The following is a 20,705-nucleotide window of genomic DNA, read 5'->3' on the forward strand; positions in this document are numbered from 1 at the left end:
TGTTCTGAAAGTTGTGGCCTGCGTCAGTGGGCAGTCTCTCCAGATCCTCCATGACAGCTTTCTCAAATGCTAAGAGTTCGACCGGTATGGTGGAGTCCGGTGGGGTAAACGTGGACTTTTTCTTAAGTCCCGTGTCAGATTGGTCATTGGGCGTATTCTCAGAGTTCTGGAAGAACGCCCTTAGTTTCAGTTTACGCATGAACTCTTTCATCTCTTGGCAGATTTTAAATTTACCCATTTTGTTCGTTGGGACAAAGCCCAATCCCTTGGACAGGACTTTTTCTTGGGCTTCTGTTAGGTCTAATCCAGAGAGGTTCACCACTAGGTTCCTCGACTGGTTGATGCTGTCTGGCTCCGGGTTGATACTCCTGGGGGTACTGTTGGTTGTTGGTTCCAATGTACCCGAGTGCCCTTTCTGTTTCTTCCCTTTCGGGTGCCTTGGCGCTGGCCTAAAAAAGGCGGTGGGCCATAGTAGTTGAATGGGGGTGCCTGTTGGTTCCAAGGTTGGAACTGGTTGTCCATATAGGGTTGCATAGGAGGGTATTGCATATAGCCAGGGTGCCCTTGGTAGGGAGTCCATCCTCTCCCGCCTTGTGGGTACGGTCTTCTATAGGATCGTCCCCCACCTCTAGCGCCCTGATTACTGTTCCTACTTGAACCTGAACTGTTGGAGCTAGTGTCAGAATTGTCTGTGTCATGATCACCGCTTTGATCCTTGGACACATAGTCTTTTTTGATATACGGGTATATGCGTTCATGTGTGAATGCCTCTGTGTCTTTTTTGTGTTTCTTATATTTACTTTTCTTTAGGGTGAGTTCAAATTCTGTCATTTCTTGGTTAAGTTCCTCAAGTCTTTTTTTGAGGGCAGCAGGAGAGAGGTAACTTTTAATCTTTACCTCTCCATATCCACCTGGGCGCCCTATAGTATCGGGCATCAATTCAATCTTAGAACCATTGTCTAAGTTCGCAGACGCTTTCCTCAGACCTATCGTACAAACTACCAGTACCTACTTAAAAGACACCAAAGCTGTCTTACAACTGGTGAAAGAGATACAGTTCGACCCAGAGCAACACCTTTTAGTAGGTTTGGATGTAGAGAGTCTCTACACGAGCCTCCCCCATAAAGAAACTTTGGAAATAATAGAGGAGGTTCTCTTCTCCACCGCCTGGCAATATCACACTCCCAGGCAGGTGGTACTTGAGTGTATTTCCCTCACATTGATGAAAAATTTCTTTCAGTACGAGAACACCTACTACCTACAGAAAAATGGCACGAGCATGGGCAGTACTTGTGCGCCCAGTCTGGCGGGCTTGTACGTACACCACCTTGAGACGTCCAAGATCCTGAGCAATGAAAATCCCTACAGAGACCATGTAGTAATGTGGAAGAGGTACATCGATGATGTGCTGGTAATCTGGAAGGGCGATCATGACTCAGTCAATCTATTCATGGTCTGGCTCAATCAACAAGATCAGTTCCTGAAATTTACGCACACAGTCTCCAAAGACAACCTGGTGTTCCTTGATCTGAACATCTACCCGAGTGATGGGAGACTAAAAACCAGCACCCATTTTAAACCCACAGCTAAGAATAGCTTGTTACTTTTTGACAGCTTCCACCCTCGACACCTACGCGAGAATCTACCATATGGGCAATTTCTCCGTTTGCGACGCAATTGTAGTGACATCAAGGATTTTAAAACCCAAGCAGCAGACTTGGAGTGCAAATTACTCAGTAGAAACTATCCTAAGGCAATCATCAAGAAGGGCCAGAAGCGAGCCCGCAACAATAACAGAGAGGCCCTACTAGAAGAAACAGAGGCAAAAGAACCTGACCCAAGACCCATCTGTGTTACAACATATAACACCAACTCTAACAAAATCATGAAAATCGTCAATAAACATTGGAGAATGCTAAATTGCGGCAAACTAGACTTTCCAAAACCAATGTTCTCGCACAGGAGAGGCAAAAATCTGAAAGATATTTTGGTCCACACAAGACCCAGAACCACGGAGGGTAATGCCACTGCCAGACTCTCGGAGATAGGAGGCCACCACCCATGCGGTTCATGTACATCTTGTCAGTACACACAAAAGAGCCGCACCATCAGGTTCTCCAACCAAACCGTTTGGGAACAACGCGCCTTCACAAACTGTAATAGTCGCAACGTGGTATATCTAATCACGTGTCCCTGTGGGAAGGAATACGTAGGGATGACGAGCAGACCGGTAAAAGTTCGTATGAACGAACACCGCAGCAATGTACGCTGCAAAAAAACTACGACGAAAATGGCGACACACTTTGTCACTGAGGGTCATAGCATCCACGACCTGAAATGGACAGTCATTGAAATGTTCAAAAATGACAGAAATTTACTAGAAAAGGAACAACGCTGGGTACATCGTCTAGGTACACATCGTACCGGACTGAATGATGATATACCCTGGTCCAGTTTGAATCCCTGATTATGGCAGCACTAACAGCTGTCTCTGTCTGTGTTTCTCCTTAAGAGCTGCTGCTGAACATTGTTTTCTTTCAACCTTATGACCCAACCTGCTGCCTTCTAGGTGTCTCTCAACAAGTTTTGCAACCTGATGAACCATATTATCTTATTGTCACCTTTACTTCTTTATTGTGTGTATCAACCAACCCAGCTTAAATGATCGTTTATTAACTGTATCACCCAAAAAAATCATTCCCTAATGATTATCTTGACTATGAATAATAGTGCCAGCGCTGTATCACCAGTCCGGCTCTCATGAATCTGCGTGATTTCGAATATTCATTGTCACTGGGGGACCGGGTGCACTACATTGCAGGCCTCACTGGGCATGCGCGGAGTCCGTACACGTTTCTCCACGCATGCTCATTGTGCACCGCGCCGTTCCGCACATGCGCGGCTAGCGCCGTGCATTTCGGCGCATGCGCGGAGCAAGGACACCACACCGTCCTCCACGGCGGCCGCTTTTCCAAATTATTCCATTTAGAATTAATGCATCACAATACTAAGCCTACGGGGGATCTTTCTACCCATAACTTTACTCTATATTAACCCTCTGGAGGCGAATACCTTAAACATGGCCACCACATTAACCATATCCCGGCACTTCATAAGTTCTACCACAGGTGTCGGACATCGGCAATCAGACCCACCCCACTTAACTAATTACTACAGCTACTTAAACTCCCGCCCCGACCTCCATCCTCATTACCACGGAGGCCACGGACGGAGGAGGAAGCACATAGAGGCTGGGAGTTGAGTAAGTACGGCATAGCCGAATTAAAGGACTAGAAAATAGAGGCATATGAGGTGCCATTGTTAAACCTTTTAGGAACCTTCTACATATGCATCTCTGTGTTATTTTTATCGCACCTACAGCTGGACCCCCCCAATACCCCTCCATCTACTGTTGGCCCATGAGGCACTGGTCCTCATCATAATAAGTATGTACAGCCAACCTCTCTCTACTACAAATGTATAGAATGTGTGATTTCTGTGTGTGTGTATGACTACCATTGAAAAAGTACAGATCCCTCCCAGGTTTTCTTTCTAAGAATGGAGAACAACTATATGTTTGTTTTTTAACTGTATCACCCAAAAAAATCATTCCCTAATGATTATCTTGACTATGAATAATAGTGCCAGCGCTGTATCACCAGTCCGGTTCTCATGAATCTGCGTGATTTCGAATATTCATTGTCACTGGGGGACCGGGTGCACTACATTGCACTACTTGTAGTAGTAGCTTTATTCGATAAAAACATATCATAAAAGCACATGTTACATCTTAAAAACAATTTTTCAGCAATCATCAACACAAATACATTTTATAAACAAAGCAGCTTTAAGATAGCATATTGAGCAGGGGACTCATTCACTGAATTAGTCGTTTTTTTGCAGTTCTTAAACGCCAGGCCCAACCTAAGAATTTTGCCATACAGGAGGCAAAGAGGGGTCTGGCATCTGTACGTAGTATGCGTAGGGCTTCTAGATGAGAACGAGTTCCCAAACTCCTACAGAGGGGCTTCAACCACCTCCGTCTAGGGGCAACGTAGACACTGCACTCAAACAACAGGTGGGACACAGACTCTACCCTTAAATCACAAAAGGGGCAGTAGGGTACAGTTTGGGCGGGCGGTTTCCAGGTAGAAGTAAACTCACACAATGGAAGCACCCCCACCCTAAACTTAATGTACAATGATCTGTCCCATGAACTCTGGATAATGTCTAAATAAGGTTCCCTATACGGGGTCTCTTTGGTTGACAAAAACAGGGCTACGGATTTACAATGGTTTGTGCTACAAACCCTCTTGTTATCTGCCCATAACCAATAAGCCTTCTTTAGCAGTTGTTTTGAAGGTGCAGATTTGTTAGCCCAAGCCTCTCCTAGGCCTAATTTATAAAGCAGCCTTTTGACCTCCCTAAGCCAAATGATCTTGTGGGAGCCCGGTAGGGACATAATGTCACTTAAGGCTTCTGCATAACTGCTAAGTTCTTGCACATTCCAAATTCTAGACCATAGGAGAAGCGGGCGTAATTTGGCTTGGTCACAGATTGGGCGGGTACCTGCATCTAGCAGCAATGGAATTGTTGGTGTACTGTGGGGCAAGCCCATAAGGTCTTTGTGGAAGTTATTCTCAAGATGAGCCAGAGTATCAACTCTATGGGTTCCCCACAGTTCGGCACCGTATAGTGCCGCGCTCACAACCCTTGCCCTATAAATGTCTAAGGGAGCCCCAATTGGTTTTCGGGATGAGGCGCGCTGTTCCTTGAGCAGTGCACCTGCCACCCTCTTGTGGGTCAGAAACACCTTTTGGTGGTGTGCCTTCCAACTCATGGTGTCACTGATACGTATTCCCAGGTAGTCAAATTCTTTAACTCGATCAAGTGGAACAGAATCTAGGACCGGTGGAAAAACAGATTTTTTGGGCGGGTTAAGGACTAAGAACTTAGTTTTACCTATGTTTATAGCCAAACCCCTTACATCACAGAAGGCCTTGAAGCTGGAGAGCAATGATTGAATGCCCATGGGTGATTTCGAAATTAGAAGGGTATCGTCCGCGAATAGGAGCGTTGGAATTTTCCTTCCAGCCAGGGTGGGTGCGTCTGATGGCTGCTGGAGAAGGTGCTCAACCACTCCGTTAATATAAAGAGAAAACAGAGTGGGGGCAAGCACACACCCTTGGCGGACGCCCCTGTCCACAGGGATACGAGGTGTTTTCTCTCCCTGTGCACCCCATCTAATTTGGGCAAAATTGCTGTCATGAAATTTTACAAGCAAAGACAACAAATAAGGGGGGAGGCCTAGCCCATCGAGGACGTTCCACAGTAGTGTTCGTGGTACCAGGTCGAAGGCAGTCCGTAAGTCAATAAAGACTAAGTACAAACTGCCCCCTCCCAGCACCACCACTTTCCAATAGATCATTAGAAGGCGGAACGTCTGCTCGATTGTGCCTGTTCCTGTTCTGAAGCCTGCTTGGAGATCTGACAGAATCCGATTTTCCTCTGCCCACTGGATGATCCTGCCCAGTACCACCTTCCCTGCTACCTTTTGGGATGAATCCAATAAACTAATGGGTCGATAATTCGCTGGGTCGTCCCTAGAGCCTTTTTTAAAAATAGGTACGACTTCAGCGCCCCTCCATGAGTCAGGAAATACCCCACCCAACAATACCTCGTTCAGAAGAGAGGCAATTAGCCTGCTCCAAAAAGGAGGGTGATTCTTGATTAGGTCTCCTGGGATTCCATCAGGACCTGCCGCTTTATTTGAAACAATACACCGAATTGCTCTCTCTACTTCCAGGCTGGTAAATAGACCATCATGACATGGGAGGTCCATTGTAAGGTTAGGCAGTGGACCCAGAGATGGGCAGGACAAATGAGATGCACCTGAAGGAGCGGAATACAATTTCAAAAAATGGGCAAACCATACGTCCCCAGGGATATTGCAAGTTAACTGCTGGTCAGTGGGCTTTTCCCTAGCTCTTAGTAGGTCCCAGAACCTCTTAGCATCCTTCCCATTGCTTGCCTCTACTAGATCCCCCCAAAAGTTGGAATCATAATCCTGCTTAGCTTCAGTTATAGTTTTTTTATAAAATTTTCTCGCGGCCCTAATATTAGCTGGGTCTTTAGACTTTAATGTGGCAACAAGTTCCCTTTTAGCTATACGACATTTGGTAGTGAACCACTTATCTGTAGTTTTGGGAAGAGTTTTCGAGGGACCCCTACGAGTGGATTGGGGGACAATAAACAAATCGCTCAGTGCCATTATAGTCTCAGTGAATAGGGGTAGAACCTTTTTACCAGTAGGACTTAAAGTGTCCATCCGAGGCTCCACTCCTGCCAAAATAGTCCCGGCTTGGGCCATCCTTGTTTCGTCTGCTGAGACTTTGGCCCACTTCAGGCGCCTGCTACAGTTTGTGGGGGCTAATTCATGGGAGGACTTCCACTTGTAATCAGATGTGCCATGACTTCCAACCTGCCAAGGAGGGGTAATGGTTAGCGAAAGGGGGTTATGATCACTGTCACCCGACTCCATAACCTCCATGTCTTGGTGGTATGACCAGAGGTTGTAGTTGAGCATAATAAAGTCGATTCTAGAGGAATGACCTGGTCTGTTATAAGTGTGAGCACCCGTACACTATAATAGGTGTCACTGGATGAAATGAGTTAAATCTCAAGGCGCAAAACAGCCATCCAACACTTCGTAAAGGTCGGTCAGGTAAAGAAACCGCGCGGTTTCTTTACCTGACCGACCTTTACGAAGGCTCTCAACCGGGTGTTGGATGGCTGTTTCGCGCCTTGAGATTTAACTCATTTCATCCAGTGACACCTGTTATAGTGTCCACCCGGAAACCCATGTATTACCTGTTCAGACCTGACCACTATATGAATTGGAGAAAAATCGATTTGTAAAGAAAAAGTTTTTCCTGCATCAGTACCGTGTTCATGTATAAAGCTTACTGGCATCCATCACTGAATAGAAACGCGTGGATCGTTTTACTCATAGACAGCTTCTAATTCAATACCTAAGAATTAGGTTTGTCCTCATGGTGACATCATATTGAAGTTCCTTTGATACTCATAAAATCATCTTGCCCTGAGGAAGCCCGATCTAGGCGAAACGCGTTGGCTGTCATCTTTGTCAAGATTATGTTTGAAGATTGAACTAAAAATTGAAGAATCACTTGAAGGATCATTACTCTCTCTTTTGTGTGAACATAGATGAACATTCTCCTGAAAATTACTTAATATATGTACTGCACTGTATATTGTTGCCTTTCTGTTCTTCGTCTGTAAAAGATTAGATCATAAAATGTTTCAGAAGGCAAATCTTGCAAGGCACACATTATTTCATCCTGAGAAAACGGCCTCTCCAGTTCCTCCCAGTCTAAGAGATCTACCTTCTGGGTAGGTATTTTATCTAAATTTTCGCAAAGACACTCCGGCGCCACACCTAAGTCACAAGAATATAGCTGGTGATAAAAAAAGCCTGAAAGTCTCGCGAATGCCTACTACATCGGTAATAACCCTCCTGCCCTCATCATAGATTTCAGAAATCTCCCCGGCTGATGCTTTTTGCCTACCTCCGACGGCCAGAGTATGTCCCCACCCGCTCATTAAATTCAAAACAGTGCTCTTTTTTGGACATGTAGATCTCAGCTGCTTTTTTAGCGTAATGATCCCCTACTTCCGCATTTTTCATAGCCAGCTGTAATAATATTTCCTCTGGCACTTCTTTATTAATTAATAGCTGTTACTAATGCTTCCTCGAGCCTACATAGATCCTGACTTACTTCAGATTCCCTTTGTCGCTCCTTTTTTTTGCCGACGCAGACTATAGCTTCTTGTCTCCCCTCTCACCCAGCCTTAAAAGCATCCCAAACAATTCCATCCCTGGTGCTCCCCCGATTAAAATCCCAGAATTCCTTAATCCATCCCCTCATATATGTGACATAATCAGGGTCATATAATAACCTCTGCTCAAAAGTCCAGCCAACGTTCTTTTTTTCCATCATTGAGAAGTTGACACTCAAGATTAATGGGTTATGATCTGAAATAATACGAGGGTGCCTCTCAATCCCAAAATTGGTGGTACATTGACTGGACACACAAAAATAATCCAAACGGGAAACAGCCTTGTGTGGGGAAGAAAAAAAAGTGCTACCTGCTTCAGAGGGTTTCAGGTAAGCCCATGCATCTACTAAGCCATTATTATAAACTAAATTAGATAAGGCAGAGCCCATCTTTTTTCTGCCTACATACTTACTACCTGGGTCGCCCCATCGTACCCCCAAGCCATTAATGTTGAAATCCCCACTGATGATTATCGGAACAAACCATGATGCCAAGCTAGAGTCTACGTATTCTAGCATCTCTGGATCATCACATGTTGAGCCGTATACCGAACAGAGTGTGAATTTAAAACCACTTAGCAGACATTCGATCAGGACCCACCGTCCCCATTGATCAGTTGACTTTCTCAGAACCCTCACATCATTCCTCCGGGTGAGGATTGCCACCCCCCGGGTTCGCGAGCCCTGAGTTGTATATGCCAGTAGTTTAAATTAAAGTTGTTCCAGTATACGCACTCTGCCACCCTCTATATGTGTTTCCTGAACACACAAGAAGTCCACCCATAAGGATTTCAACCAGATTGCTGCCTTAGTTTTTGACATGGTCATTAAGCCCGCAGATATTTACTGTCAGAATCCGTAAAACGCAAACCATGTTTTAAGGTTTCTGAGTTCCCTACAGTTAACCATATTTGAAATAGATCTCCCACATTCCATGCTTCCATACAAAATTGTCAATCGAATTGCATAAAAAAACAACTAAAGCCAACTTAAATCCAACTATACTTTCCCTGTCCAAACCTCACACCTCGAAATATCTCATGCAGTGCTGATCGCTTGCCTAGCCACACCCCACGCACCCCCCCAGAACCACCCACCACCCCCACCCCCCTACCTCCCATACAGGCAATTAGGTCAAACATGACCTAAGTATGACCACTGATGCACCCTCTCCGCTAGCGCCCACCCCCCCACACCCCAAGAGACCACCGCCACTCACAACCTTTCCCCCCTTATCTTACAAAGAAAAGAAAAAAAAGGCATACAAAAAGCACGCTCGGGACCAGAAACATTTCTATAGAGTTAAGTGCCTCTGCACAGATTTTACAATAGATCTCAGTCATTTCCAGCAGCCTCCCCTTTCTAATGCATTGCTGAGGAACTTTCCCCCCCGTGAATCAGTTTTTTCTGTGAGAAAGTCTTGGGCTTTAATCTCTGAAAAAAATATCCTGACCCTTGCTTTATAGATAGCCTTAAGCCTTGCAGGAAAAAGTAAAAAAGCTTCACAACCTGCAGCCTGAAATGGAGTGATTAGTTGGCGCAATCTCCATCCCGGCTCGACCGTCGTGTGGCAAACATCCGTCCGAGCTTAGAAGGTGTGCCCCTCAAAAGATCTTTTTGAATCTGGTCTGGCCCGATCCATAATTGCCTGCCTTAGTAGAAAATCTCCCACAAATATCAGCATAGCCCTGGGTTGACCCCCTTGATTTTTTTACTGCGTTTTTTTAAACATTGGAAATCGGTGCGCTCGCTGTATTTCTAGTACCCAGTTCCAATGCGCCAGTTCTAGTAAGGCACCCTTCAACAGCTTTCCAACAAAGGCCACATTATTCTCTCCTCCAGACCAAGAAGGCGAGCATTATTACGATGCTGTCGATTTTCGAAATCCTCGAGTTTCCAGTCTTTATCACAAGCTTGTTTCTCCTGTGCCGCCTTGAATATCTGAATTTTCTCGATCTCTTCCCCAACTGCTGCCGTACGATTCTCCCCGTGTGTTTTTCGATTATCCATATCTGAGCACAATTTATTCATCTTCCTGATAGCCCCTTGAATCTTCTTGGTAGCAAGTTGTGATTTTTTGCTTTCATGCCTAGCCTCCCCCTGCATTTGTTTAAGAGTCATATACAGCAATTCCAATGTTGGTGTCGCAGGGGTGCTGCGCGGATTGCTAACCCCATCAGCACCTACTTCTTCAGGGCTACATGTGGTCAATGTTGAAGCAGAATAATCCCACTCTAGCCGCCTAGTGGCTGAATCAGAGGATCTACCTTTAACCCTGGCACGTCACTTAGAGCCCTTAGATTTACTAGGATTTCTCTGCAATGTGGCTGGAGACTCCTCTTCACTATCGCTTTCTTGCGAAGTCTCCTGCTCACTGCGCTGAGACGTGTCTATATCATCATTCAGAGAGAAAAATGTATCTCCTTCTGGAGAAAGCAGGGGAGCACTTGCCCAGGTAGAGGTAGCCCTTGATCCACATGTTCACGGGAGGTGTTACTCAAATTGTCAGCATGCCTCTCCACCATTTCCAATGTTTGGGGAGCTTGCAGGGGTAAGTTCAATTTACTTGTTGTAGGCTGAGTGACTGTTACCTCCCCGTTAGTATTTAGTACTGCCATTTCTACAGTTTCTGCCGATTCTTCACATACAGTGCAATGAACAGGGTCCGCTTCCCCTTTCTCACCTTCAACTAAGCTGATGATTAATGCGTCCAATGCATTCAGCGTTAACAGATGATTCCCAACACCCGACTTTGGGGCAGCCAATATGCCAACAGTCTCTTTTCTTCCCAGCTGACTTGCGCTGTTCATACCTGAAGCCACCGTGATATCTCCTTCATTCTGGTATGAGTCCAAAGGTGGAGGGATGGTAGCAGAACTACCTGGCCCAGAATGCAGCAGAGTATCTACAGAAAGATCTGTCTACACTGTCCAGCAATTCAAGCCGTCTAACTGTGGGGGAAGTTCTGCATCTGGAATTGTAGAGGAGTCAGGAAGACTAGCAGGAACATCCAGAGCCCTCACTGGTGTTGCGGCCAAGGTAACACTTGATCCTCCAAAAGCTTCCCTTACCTTAGGCTGGCGCATCGTACCCTCCCCAGCGTTAGCCGTGCACAGTCTTGTCCTGCCCATAACACCGACTTCTTGACTTCTGATGTCATCCCCTTTCTTTTTCGGGCCACCGCGTCGTGTCTGCCCGAGTTTCCTGCCAGTGTCGGGACCCACTCATTGCTCACTCTTATCTTTACATTCCTTAGCTGTTGGTGCTGATCATATCCCGCTAGCATTTTATAAGATCTTCAAAGATGTTATTGGACCAGATTTAATTGAGGTTATGCTACTAGCCCAAAAAAGGGAGCCGGCTCCCGAATCATGGTCGGGGGCGGACAGCATTGTCTTTCTGTAAAAAAAAAAAACAGCTAGGGAGCCGGGGTCATATCGGCCAATCACTCTTCTGAACAGTGATGTTAAAGTATTTTCTAAAGTTTTGGCCACTCGCTAAATGGCATCTTAAAAAAAACTATTCACCCATGTCACAATGGGTTCATTATGGGTGGTGGGACAACGCAACACATGCGGCGGGTGATTGCGCTTTTTGACGCAATGGAGATCTCAGGAGACCCTATGGCTGTTTTGTTATTCGATTCCGAAAAAGCATTTGATAGGGTCTCCTGGGATTTTCTCTGGGAGGCTATGAGATGGTTTGGGTTGGGGGGGGGGTTTATTAAATCTGTTCAAGTGTTATATAGGGACCCTACGGCTCGAATAAAGGTTAATGGCAATTACACCACCCCTTTTAACATACAGAGGGGGACGCGGCAGGGTTGCCCGTCTTCCCCTCTGTTATTCGCTATCTATATGGACCCCTAAATACAACTATTTATGGCTAGTAATGAAATTTGTCCAGTTGTTAGTCAGGGGATTGAAACCAAAGTCCTCGCCTACGTGGATGATGTGGCTATAGTCACTGCAGATCCATACTTGGCTTTGGAAGCGGTTGAATCATTAGCATCAGAGTTTGGTATATTTACTGGGTATGCACTCAATAAATCTACGACCCAAGTAATTAAGAACCGGTCAGTTTAATTTATCACTTTAGCAGGTTTAGTTAATCGGTTTATAAGGGCACACTGTAAAACTAGGCGGGCACTTCTGTTTATGTCTTTATCACGGGATGGGGGGGTTTCGGTTCCTGATTTTAGAAGCTAATACTGGGCCGCTGCCTTACAATATATGGGGATATTGGTAGGGGTGTCCCGCGGATATGGAAGGGGAATATGAGCTTCCGGATGTTTATAAATTGCTACTGGGCGAAAATGCTGGGAGGTGTTTTTTTTAATTCTCAGAGCCCAGTTACTATAAAAGGACAACATTTAAGATGTTGTCGGCTGCCTTTAAGATCTGGGGTGCGCTAATAAAGAAGATTGGTTTGGGGAGACTCATCCACTATACGGTGTTATACGATAACCCTACATTCCCTGAAATTTTCTCTGATGAGACTACGGCAGGATGAGATGCTAAAGGGGTCCGAAAGGTGGGAGACCTTGTTTAGAGAAGGGTTTCGCCAATTCAATGATATACAGACCGAGTTTGGGTTGGAGAAACGCAATTCTTTCAAGTATTTACAACTCCGCAGCTTTTTTAGCAAAAAAACAAGTGGGGAAAGTGGGTTTGATAGTACAAAAATATCACTCATATTAATTCTCTTTTTGAAGTCTTGTTTGATTAATTACTTAACTTCAGAACGTCTAATGTGTGACAACTTCGAGTCTCACAATGCCTCCTATGGAAACCCTTAATTTATAAATCTGCAATGTCAGATACTGTTCTACTTTGGTGTTTCTTAATGGAAAGATGTGCTTCAAGAGGGCCATAGAGTGAAACCAAAATAGAAGGCCCGTTCTAAAACAAAACTGGGATGTATAGTACAAAGTAGCCATATCTTTTATTACACGTAGACTTATATTCAGCTTAGAGAAGCATTTATGTTTTAAACAAACTATTTTATTCCAGGGACAATGCAAATGGTATTGCTATGCTTCCATGCAAAACAAATATCAGTAGCTGTTGGTGAACAACATCTCAGTAGGGTCTGGTGAATGTGTATACTTTTCCTTCTTCAGAAAAGTTTTATGTTGCGTAAGATTTAGGCCGCTTTTGTGCAAACGCATTCAAATGACAAAATAGCAACAAAATATGCTGTATAATTTGTCTTTTCTTGTTGCATTATTTGGTCAACCCAGCCTCATACTTTGGTCGTCCACTGCTGCATGACTCCAGTGGCTCTGATTTACCAATCTGCCTGCTAAAGAATTATATGAGTTTCTCTATCTATTCATATTTCCAAAGGTAGTTGGGAATCTCAAAATACTTCCTGTAAGACAACTATACTTTTTGTACTGAATTTATATTCAAATGACAATCACACTAATGTGTTAAAAACATGGGCACTTAGTACAATTAACTCCTTGCAAAATGTGTAATGCAATTTGAAAAAAATATATAAAAAATGCAATACATGTACAATGGTCACAAAATAATAAAAACAGGTCTTCTAAACATGAATGGTACCGTAAAATATTCAATGTGCATAATAAATAATTACACTTTTGATATATATGCACTGTATTTATGGCATGCACAATAGTTTGCTGAACTTAAGAGTTTTGGGAGCATTCTAATTTGTGATGCCACATTACACGTATTTTGGTTGCGTATGTCATGAGTTCCAAATTAGACCAGTGAAGTTGCAATTGACTGCAATTTACCTTTGGGGTTGTTGTGGCATTGCAGTTTCACCAGTGTACCCTTTTGTCCCTAGATCTACATCAAGTGTAATTGAAAGTCCAAGATTACCACTGGGCAAAATGGTACTGTCCTTCTAAACATGTACTGTGCTCCCATTATTTGCTTATAGACATTCATCCGAGTTTCTAGGCGATGTGCGTAGGGCCATTAACAATAATGGAGGGGATACTTTGATTTGATTTCATTTTAATAGGGGCATTTACAAACCTCAACCCTACACTCAGATGGCAGTGGAGCACTAGATACATAGCCAAAGTAAACATATCCAAATATGGAGATACTTTTTCGATGAAATCGCAAGACAATAAATGCATTCAAATAAACTGTATCACAACGGGTGAAGTGGAAGAAGGGAAACAAAACAATCTAGGATGGTGTGAAGATTGTAAAGATATAGGTTTTGAGACCATTCTTGAGTAGCAACAATGAAGGAACAAACCAGAGGTGCAAATGGGGGTTGTTTGAGAGTTCTGACTCGTATGCCCATCGGTGTCTTAAGGATTTTGAGCCTGGCAAGGGATGTATGTTTAATAATGCGTGCATCACCAGGCACTTTGTTGAGCACATGCATTAAAACAAGAGTTAAGCACGCAAAATACACTTACCCATAAAATGCAAATCACACAAATGGATGAATGGATACATTAGAACATAGCCTTACAAGAGATAATATATCTCTACAATTAAATTAATTGGCTAATAATTCAACCAACATCACTTGATACAATCAGCTACTTTCCACAAAAATTTGAATTTTCAGGGCAAGAGGCACCTGTATCAACCAAGGAAATATGTATGTAATTTCACTGAGGTTTCCAGTCTCACCTACCAAAAAATGTACAGGTTTCTGAATCTGACATACTCGCCCTGCAACCACACATCTCTGCAAATCCGAATCAGACTCCCATCTGTAAAGAAAACATGTTCAAAGTCATGTTATGTTATGTTACGTTAATAACTTTTATTTGGCGCACAGCTGCCCCAGCGAAGGGGCGTCCTGGCGCCTGATCAAGTACCACAACATAACAGGAGGAGCTGAGAAGAAAAATCAGTTAGCAGAGGCTTCGTGAAAAGCACTGTGATGCCATCATAATGGCAGACTGTGGCCTACACAGGTTCTAATTAACAATAACCTTAAGATTTTTATTTCGCAGTCTAAGGTTTGTCACTCTCACCTGTCTCACGGGTGGCCTTTGGCATTCTTGAATCCACAGATGTGTTTGAAGAATCATCATGCTCCACCCCTGTTGAATTTCGTATGAACAGTTAATGATTTGAATGCAAACTGCATGCAGCTCATGAAAATACATGATTTCTTTGACTTGCCATAAACTCATAAGTCAAAAGCACTTTGCACAAATTATTAGCTACAAAACACATCTGTACACTGAGCTTTATCCCATCAAAGCTGCCTTGATCTTTATGAAGGTCAGACATTATCACACAAAACGATGCTCCTAAGTAAAACCCCCTATTTCATATGAAGTTCGTATTGCAATGGCTAAGTACACATGCGCAGAAAAAATATAAACTAACACTTGTGTGAAAATCCCAAATACTTCTCATGTAGCTGTTTTTCAGCCCGGCTCCTGCACATCTCAAGCAATGGAGCATGTATTATAAAGTAATATCTGGAAAAGATCATGTGTGCTCAAACCTGAAGAGCTTGTTGACCTTCTAGGGCCAGAGGAGATGAAAGGCTCAAGATGAGAGAGATCAGCAAACTTCCAGTACTGCTCTGACTTCAATGCAGAGGCCATCACCTCCAGGACACCAATCCCGGGAGGAGAATTAACAATGTATCATCAAATAAGGAAAATACTTTGACTGCAAAATGGGACTTGATTGACAGGAGCGTTAAGCCCACAGTGAATTGTTTCAGGACAGAGAAGCAGGTGAATGTTAAATTGGAGAGTGTGTCACATCCTGGGGTACCGGGGACTCTCAAAGAAGGGGATGCAAATGGGAAAGACCACTCCTTATTAACTAGCATAGGCAAGAATACCCATTGTATTAGGGTTGAAATGGCAATGTTTGTGCGATAAAAACATTGGGTATTCACTCAGATGTTAGGGTAGCAGCAGTTTGATGGGTAAAGACTTTTGTTTTTTTTGTATATGTTCCAATATTTGTTTTGAAAGCAGGGAAGATATGAACGGGCAAGGAGTTTGCCAAAATGGATGTCTGCATTAGGGTGCCTGGCCCTGATATGGGATACTATCAGTAGGGCATTTAATTACAATTGTTTGTGCAGTGAAAGCTCTGAATAAATGCTTTACATGGAATTTCCATGAGTTGTATAACCACATTATGAATAGAAGATTAATGTCATTTAAAAATAGACTTAAAGTAAGTACTATGATGCTTCATCAGATCATCCCATTCAAGGTCAGGGCAATGTATATATTTTGCAGTTCATAGGACAGGTTAATGGGGAGCTCAGCAAATTCACAAGTTGTCATAACAGAGTAGTCGCTTGAGTATACAATGTCACATGCACGTACAGGTATTATGGGATCACAGACTAATTAAGCAAAGTTTGAGGTACCTATAGAGCAAGGCTGCATTGACTTGGTAGTTTATTGCAAGAGCATTGCTAGGCTCTAGAGGACGTATTTCAACAAATATATGTAGGCATCATCAAATCTCGCTCAACGCACACCACCGTTTAATAAGCATCAGTATTCCTATTCCAGGAGAGTGTTTTTCTCCAGAATGGTAATTCATAGGCCTTTCTAATGAGACACTGGATGAACAGAAGAGTTTCTACAGCAACTAGTGTAGAGGTTTGAAGTGAAAAGAACAAATATCCCTAGGTGAATTAGGAAAACTATAGAGCACACCAACACAACACGCAACAGGAAGATCCTCCCATAATGCAATGCCCTTAAAGTATTTAACAGTCAAGAGGCAGGGGAATATCCCAGCATGGTTATAAAGAATGAACATGAATGCCTCAAGTGTCCAACTCTGGTCGCTGTATCAAAGTTCCTGATAGGAGGCATTGCCTACATTTGCAGTTATTCTTCAAATGCTGATTAAATGAGGAACTTTGGATACCTTGCTTAGTGGACCACACCTGCAATTGAACATGTGATGTGTAAGACACACAGACGTGCATGTGTGGGCAACCACACAATACGTATTATTGGGGAATATACTCAAGAGAAATAGTGCACTGCCGTTAGGAAAATGAGTTCACAGTGAAAATGCGGGGGTAGAAACAAAGAGAAAAAGATGGGGAGAGATGCACCAAGTAAAAGTGTTGCTGGAGGTAGAGAAAAGAAGACATGGAAGAAAAGAGGCAGATGATGAAGGAATGGCATGAGCATGGGAGCAGCAAGGAATGACAGTGAGAACAGAATCCATGAAAGAGGGAATCTGTGAGAGACTGAAAAGGGATATGTGCTGAGCAAGAGAAAGAGAGTAGGCATAAAGGGAGGGATACCTCGTGATTCCAAAAACAAAAGATGGTGTTGTCTTTATGTGAAAACGAAAAGTAAGATGAGAGAACAAACAAGTATATTGCGGGAAAGATGCAAAAAACAGTCTTTATTCAGATCATGTTATGCTTCACCATTGGGTATTAGCATTTATACAGCGATTATGGTAGGTAAAATACCCACAAAGCTTATTTCTTTTCAATCACTGGCCACTGAAGGCAAGTGACTAGACCCCAACGGCATTGGATACAGGGACATTCTCTCTTGGTATGGCACTGCTGGAAACTGAAGTTATTGTTCTATAAATTTATTTTTTTTACAAATTTGGTTTTCACAATTTTGTGGGCATTACATACAGGACAGCAACCACTAGAGTACTGTCATAGAGAATAAACACCAAGAAATGGGCATTATAAAAAGCTGAAGCTGTGGTAAGAGGCTTTGGCTGATCCGCACTTGAAATCAGATTTAAAGTAGAGAGGTTGCCACATTTCCCCCGATCTTATGCAGCTAAATTGGCTATCTATTGAAGCTAGAATCAGACTCAAGATAGCTTGCCTGACTCATAAAGCCATATGCTACAACACCCCGTACTATCTGGCAAATAAGCTTGAACTATCAGGCTCCAGCTGGAACCTTAGAGGTACGTTCATCCCTCTCTTTAAACGTCCAAGATTCATAAAGAAAAGATTTTACAACTATGCTTTCACTGGTCTTGCTCCGAGAATCTGGAACTGCCTGCCCTCCGAGATCAGATACAATCCTTCTACTACATCCTTTAAAAAACTGGTCAAACGACTACTTCTGAATGCACGTTAACAGCATCATCCTGTGATCATGCTATTGTTTTTATTAATACCCTAATTATTGTTGTACTTAACCGATGCATTTTATTGTATCCTTTTACGTTATTCTGCTCTAGTCCTGTAGGGCTCCTTAACTGCATTAACTTATGATATCGCTCTTGTCTTTGTTAAATTCCCTGATTCTTATGGCACTTCTCTGGTGCGTTTTATCTTATGCTATTTTTCTCTTCATGTTCTAGGGCACCGCTGATACCCCCAACTCTTAACCTGTTCGATTTCCCCTTTGTTGTAACTTCACCTACTGTCACATTGTGTTTGTACCTTTGCTTTTGCCAATTCTGTACTGCGCTTTGATACCCATATGGGTCTTCTTTGCACTTTATAAAACTATTCAAATAAACAAACAAACAAATAAATAAATAAGTGAAAATACTTCACCTTTGTTTCTATTACATTTTATACATCTCTAAATCACGCGCACATCCTCTGGGAAACTCATTTGAAAAGGCTTGACAATCCTTTAGAAGATGTTCTTAGAGGTTCTCTTGCACATAATCTAATGTAGGGATGCTTATGGGACTTTCTTGTAAATATTCCAGTAGCAGAAATAACAGTACGACATCAAAGACAGTATGTCTTAAATGTTGGGTACCGAAAACAACATGTCAAGTGGAAATGTAGTCCTTTTCCTCCATATCATTGAGATGCTTTCAGGATTTCAACCGCCTGCTTAAAAGGCTGATGGTATTTTTTGACTGACAATCAGCATTGCATATATAATGACATAAAACCTATAAATATTTAATTATGTTCACTTTCTCTCAAATTGTAGCGCCGATCAGCTTCAGTTTGCTAATTCGGTAACTCTGATGCAAGAGGACGAGCACTCATTTTTAAAAAATATTCCTTTCTATTAACAAAATGAATCAACGTCACAAGGCATATCACAGTACATTATCTTTTCCCCCCACATATCAGTTAAGTCCATGTCTAAATGTACATTGGCTTACAGCTTGGTATCTAAAATTCTGTCTACATTTGTTCATTATGAGCTGGAATTATTCGCGGAGTACAGATGTTCCCTCTATATTCATTCCAGTCCTTCCAGATGCGAGTCCATTTTTACGTACATCCCCTGGCCACACATACAGTCTTTTCACGAAACATACACCAGTCCATATCCCTCTTCCAGGCGGATACTGTGGTCACCTGCATTGCCCCCCATTGCTGTGTAATATTACGTTTCACTATCATCAACCCAGACGTAACTCGCGTGATACGTGTGTGATTCAGGTCAGTTGGTTCCCACACATTTAGGAGGCACCTTTTAGCCTCCGAAGTGATGTAGTGTGTGAGCACCTCGCTCTTTACTTTATGTACCTTTCCCCAATATCTCTGTATGTGTGTGCATTTCCATAATATATGGAGGAATGTTCCTTCAGTGCCACAGCCCCTTCTACATTTACTATCCTCTGCTTTCCCCATATGCACCAAACTCAGCCCAGTAATGTAGAAACGGTGCAGAATCTTTAGCTGCACCAGCCTCAGTCTGGCTGCTATGGCCACTTCTCGTAGTGAGGTGACAGCTATTGCCCAATCTTCGTCGTCAAATGTAATGTCGTCCCTTTCCCATTTTTCCCGTATCTTCAGGAGGGGTTCGCCAGAATGGTTCACTAACTTTTTGTAGGTAAGCAAGATGGTTTTCGTTGGTACATAGCCGTCCAAACTTCAGTCCTCCAGCGGGGAGGATTCAGGAGGGGTTACTCCCTTCCGGAGACACAACTACAATGCATGCCGAACCTGCTTGTATCGAAAGTATTCTGTGGGGGCTAGATCCTATTCCTGTTGCAAGGCGGGAAATGATTTAACCTCACCCTTCACCCAGAGATCACTGATTTTTGAGATACCTATAAGGTCCCACTTGTCAAAGCCTCTAGATGACCATAGATTCTAAAGCAATTCCGAATCCCATAGTGGGATGGCCAGAGTTACTTTGTGTTCCCATCCCAAGCTTCTACAGGTGGTGCCTCCCTGCACTGGAGTAAAGCGCCCGGTTATAATTCCCTCCTGGTAGTAACCACCGATCCATCACGTATCCCGGATCGTCTGCTTGCACAAGTACTCATTCTTGCCATCTGGCCATATTCCCATTGCCAAGTCACTGATTCCCCCTCATGGGCACTTCCCAGCTGTATTCTTCTTGAATCTCTTGCAACGCTCAAAGGAAGGCAATATTTTGTCAATACTAAGGTGTTTCACTGAATGTTGCCGATCAAAGCAGCGGAAGGAGAGTGTCTACCCACCTCCATGTTTGCCGCTACACTGTAGCTCAATTTGCCCGTTTTACACTTATTCCTTGATGTCACCAAGTTGATGTAGCACTTTTGTCTGTTCCTTGCATCCTTTGGGAAGTAATTATGACAAATTACTCACCCTCAAAAGAGAAACCCGGTTACTGGCTCAAAATATGGTAAGATGTTTATTAAGGCTAAAAGTTCTGTAAGAAAATATTGATATTTTCAATAGTACCCAAATCTACCACCCAAGACACTGCCTTGGTCTGCTTAATCACACTTCTTGATAATAGTCATCCTATAGGAATCCATGTCTTCATTCTTCAAGTTTAGCTAGATGTGTTATGTATAACAGAGACATGGCTAAAAGAGTGGCATCGGGTCACTGTAGTAGAAGCTGTATCCACTGGCTAGATCGGCCAGATGAACGCTGTATGGGAGGAGTTGTGATTATAGTCACTATTCTCCTTGAAAAACATACAATCTGATGTTGAGG

General features: G+C 43.2%; 1 protein-coding gene across 1 annotated transcript in view; it reads right to left on the minus strand.

The window, feature by feature from the left end:
* Positions 1 to 20,705, minus strand: part of MAP3K13 (mitogen-activated protein kinase kinase kinase 13) — a 624,460-nt gene that overhangs the window by 391,859 nt on the left and 211,896 nt on the right. Inside the window, exons 2-3 of the mRNA XM_086955435.1 lie at positions 14,842 to 14,910; positions 14,496 to 14,574 (exon numbers count right to left, since the gene is read on the minus strand). The gene's annotated coding sequence lies outside the window, so the exon portion shown is untranslated. The remainder of the gene's footprint in view (positions 1 to 14,495; positions 14,575 to 14,841; positions 14,911 to 20,705) is intronic.

This window comes from Lissotriton vulgaris, chromosome 2_1, assembly GCF_964263255.1.
Source record: "Lissotriton vulgaris chromosome 2_1, aLisVul1.2, whole genome shotgun sequence".
NCBI lineage: Eukaryota > Metazoa > Chordata > Amphibia > Caudata > Salamandridae > Lissotriton > Lissotriton vulgaris.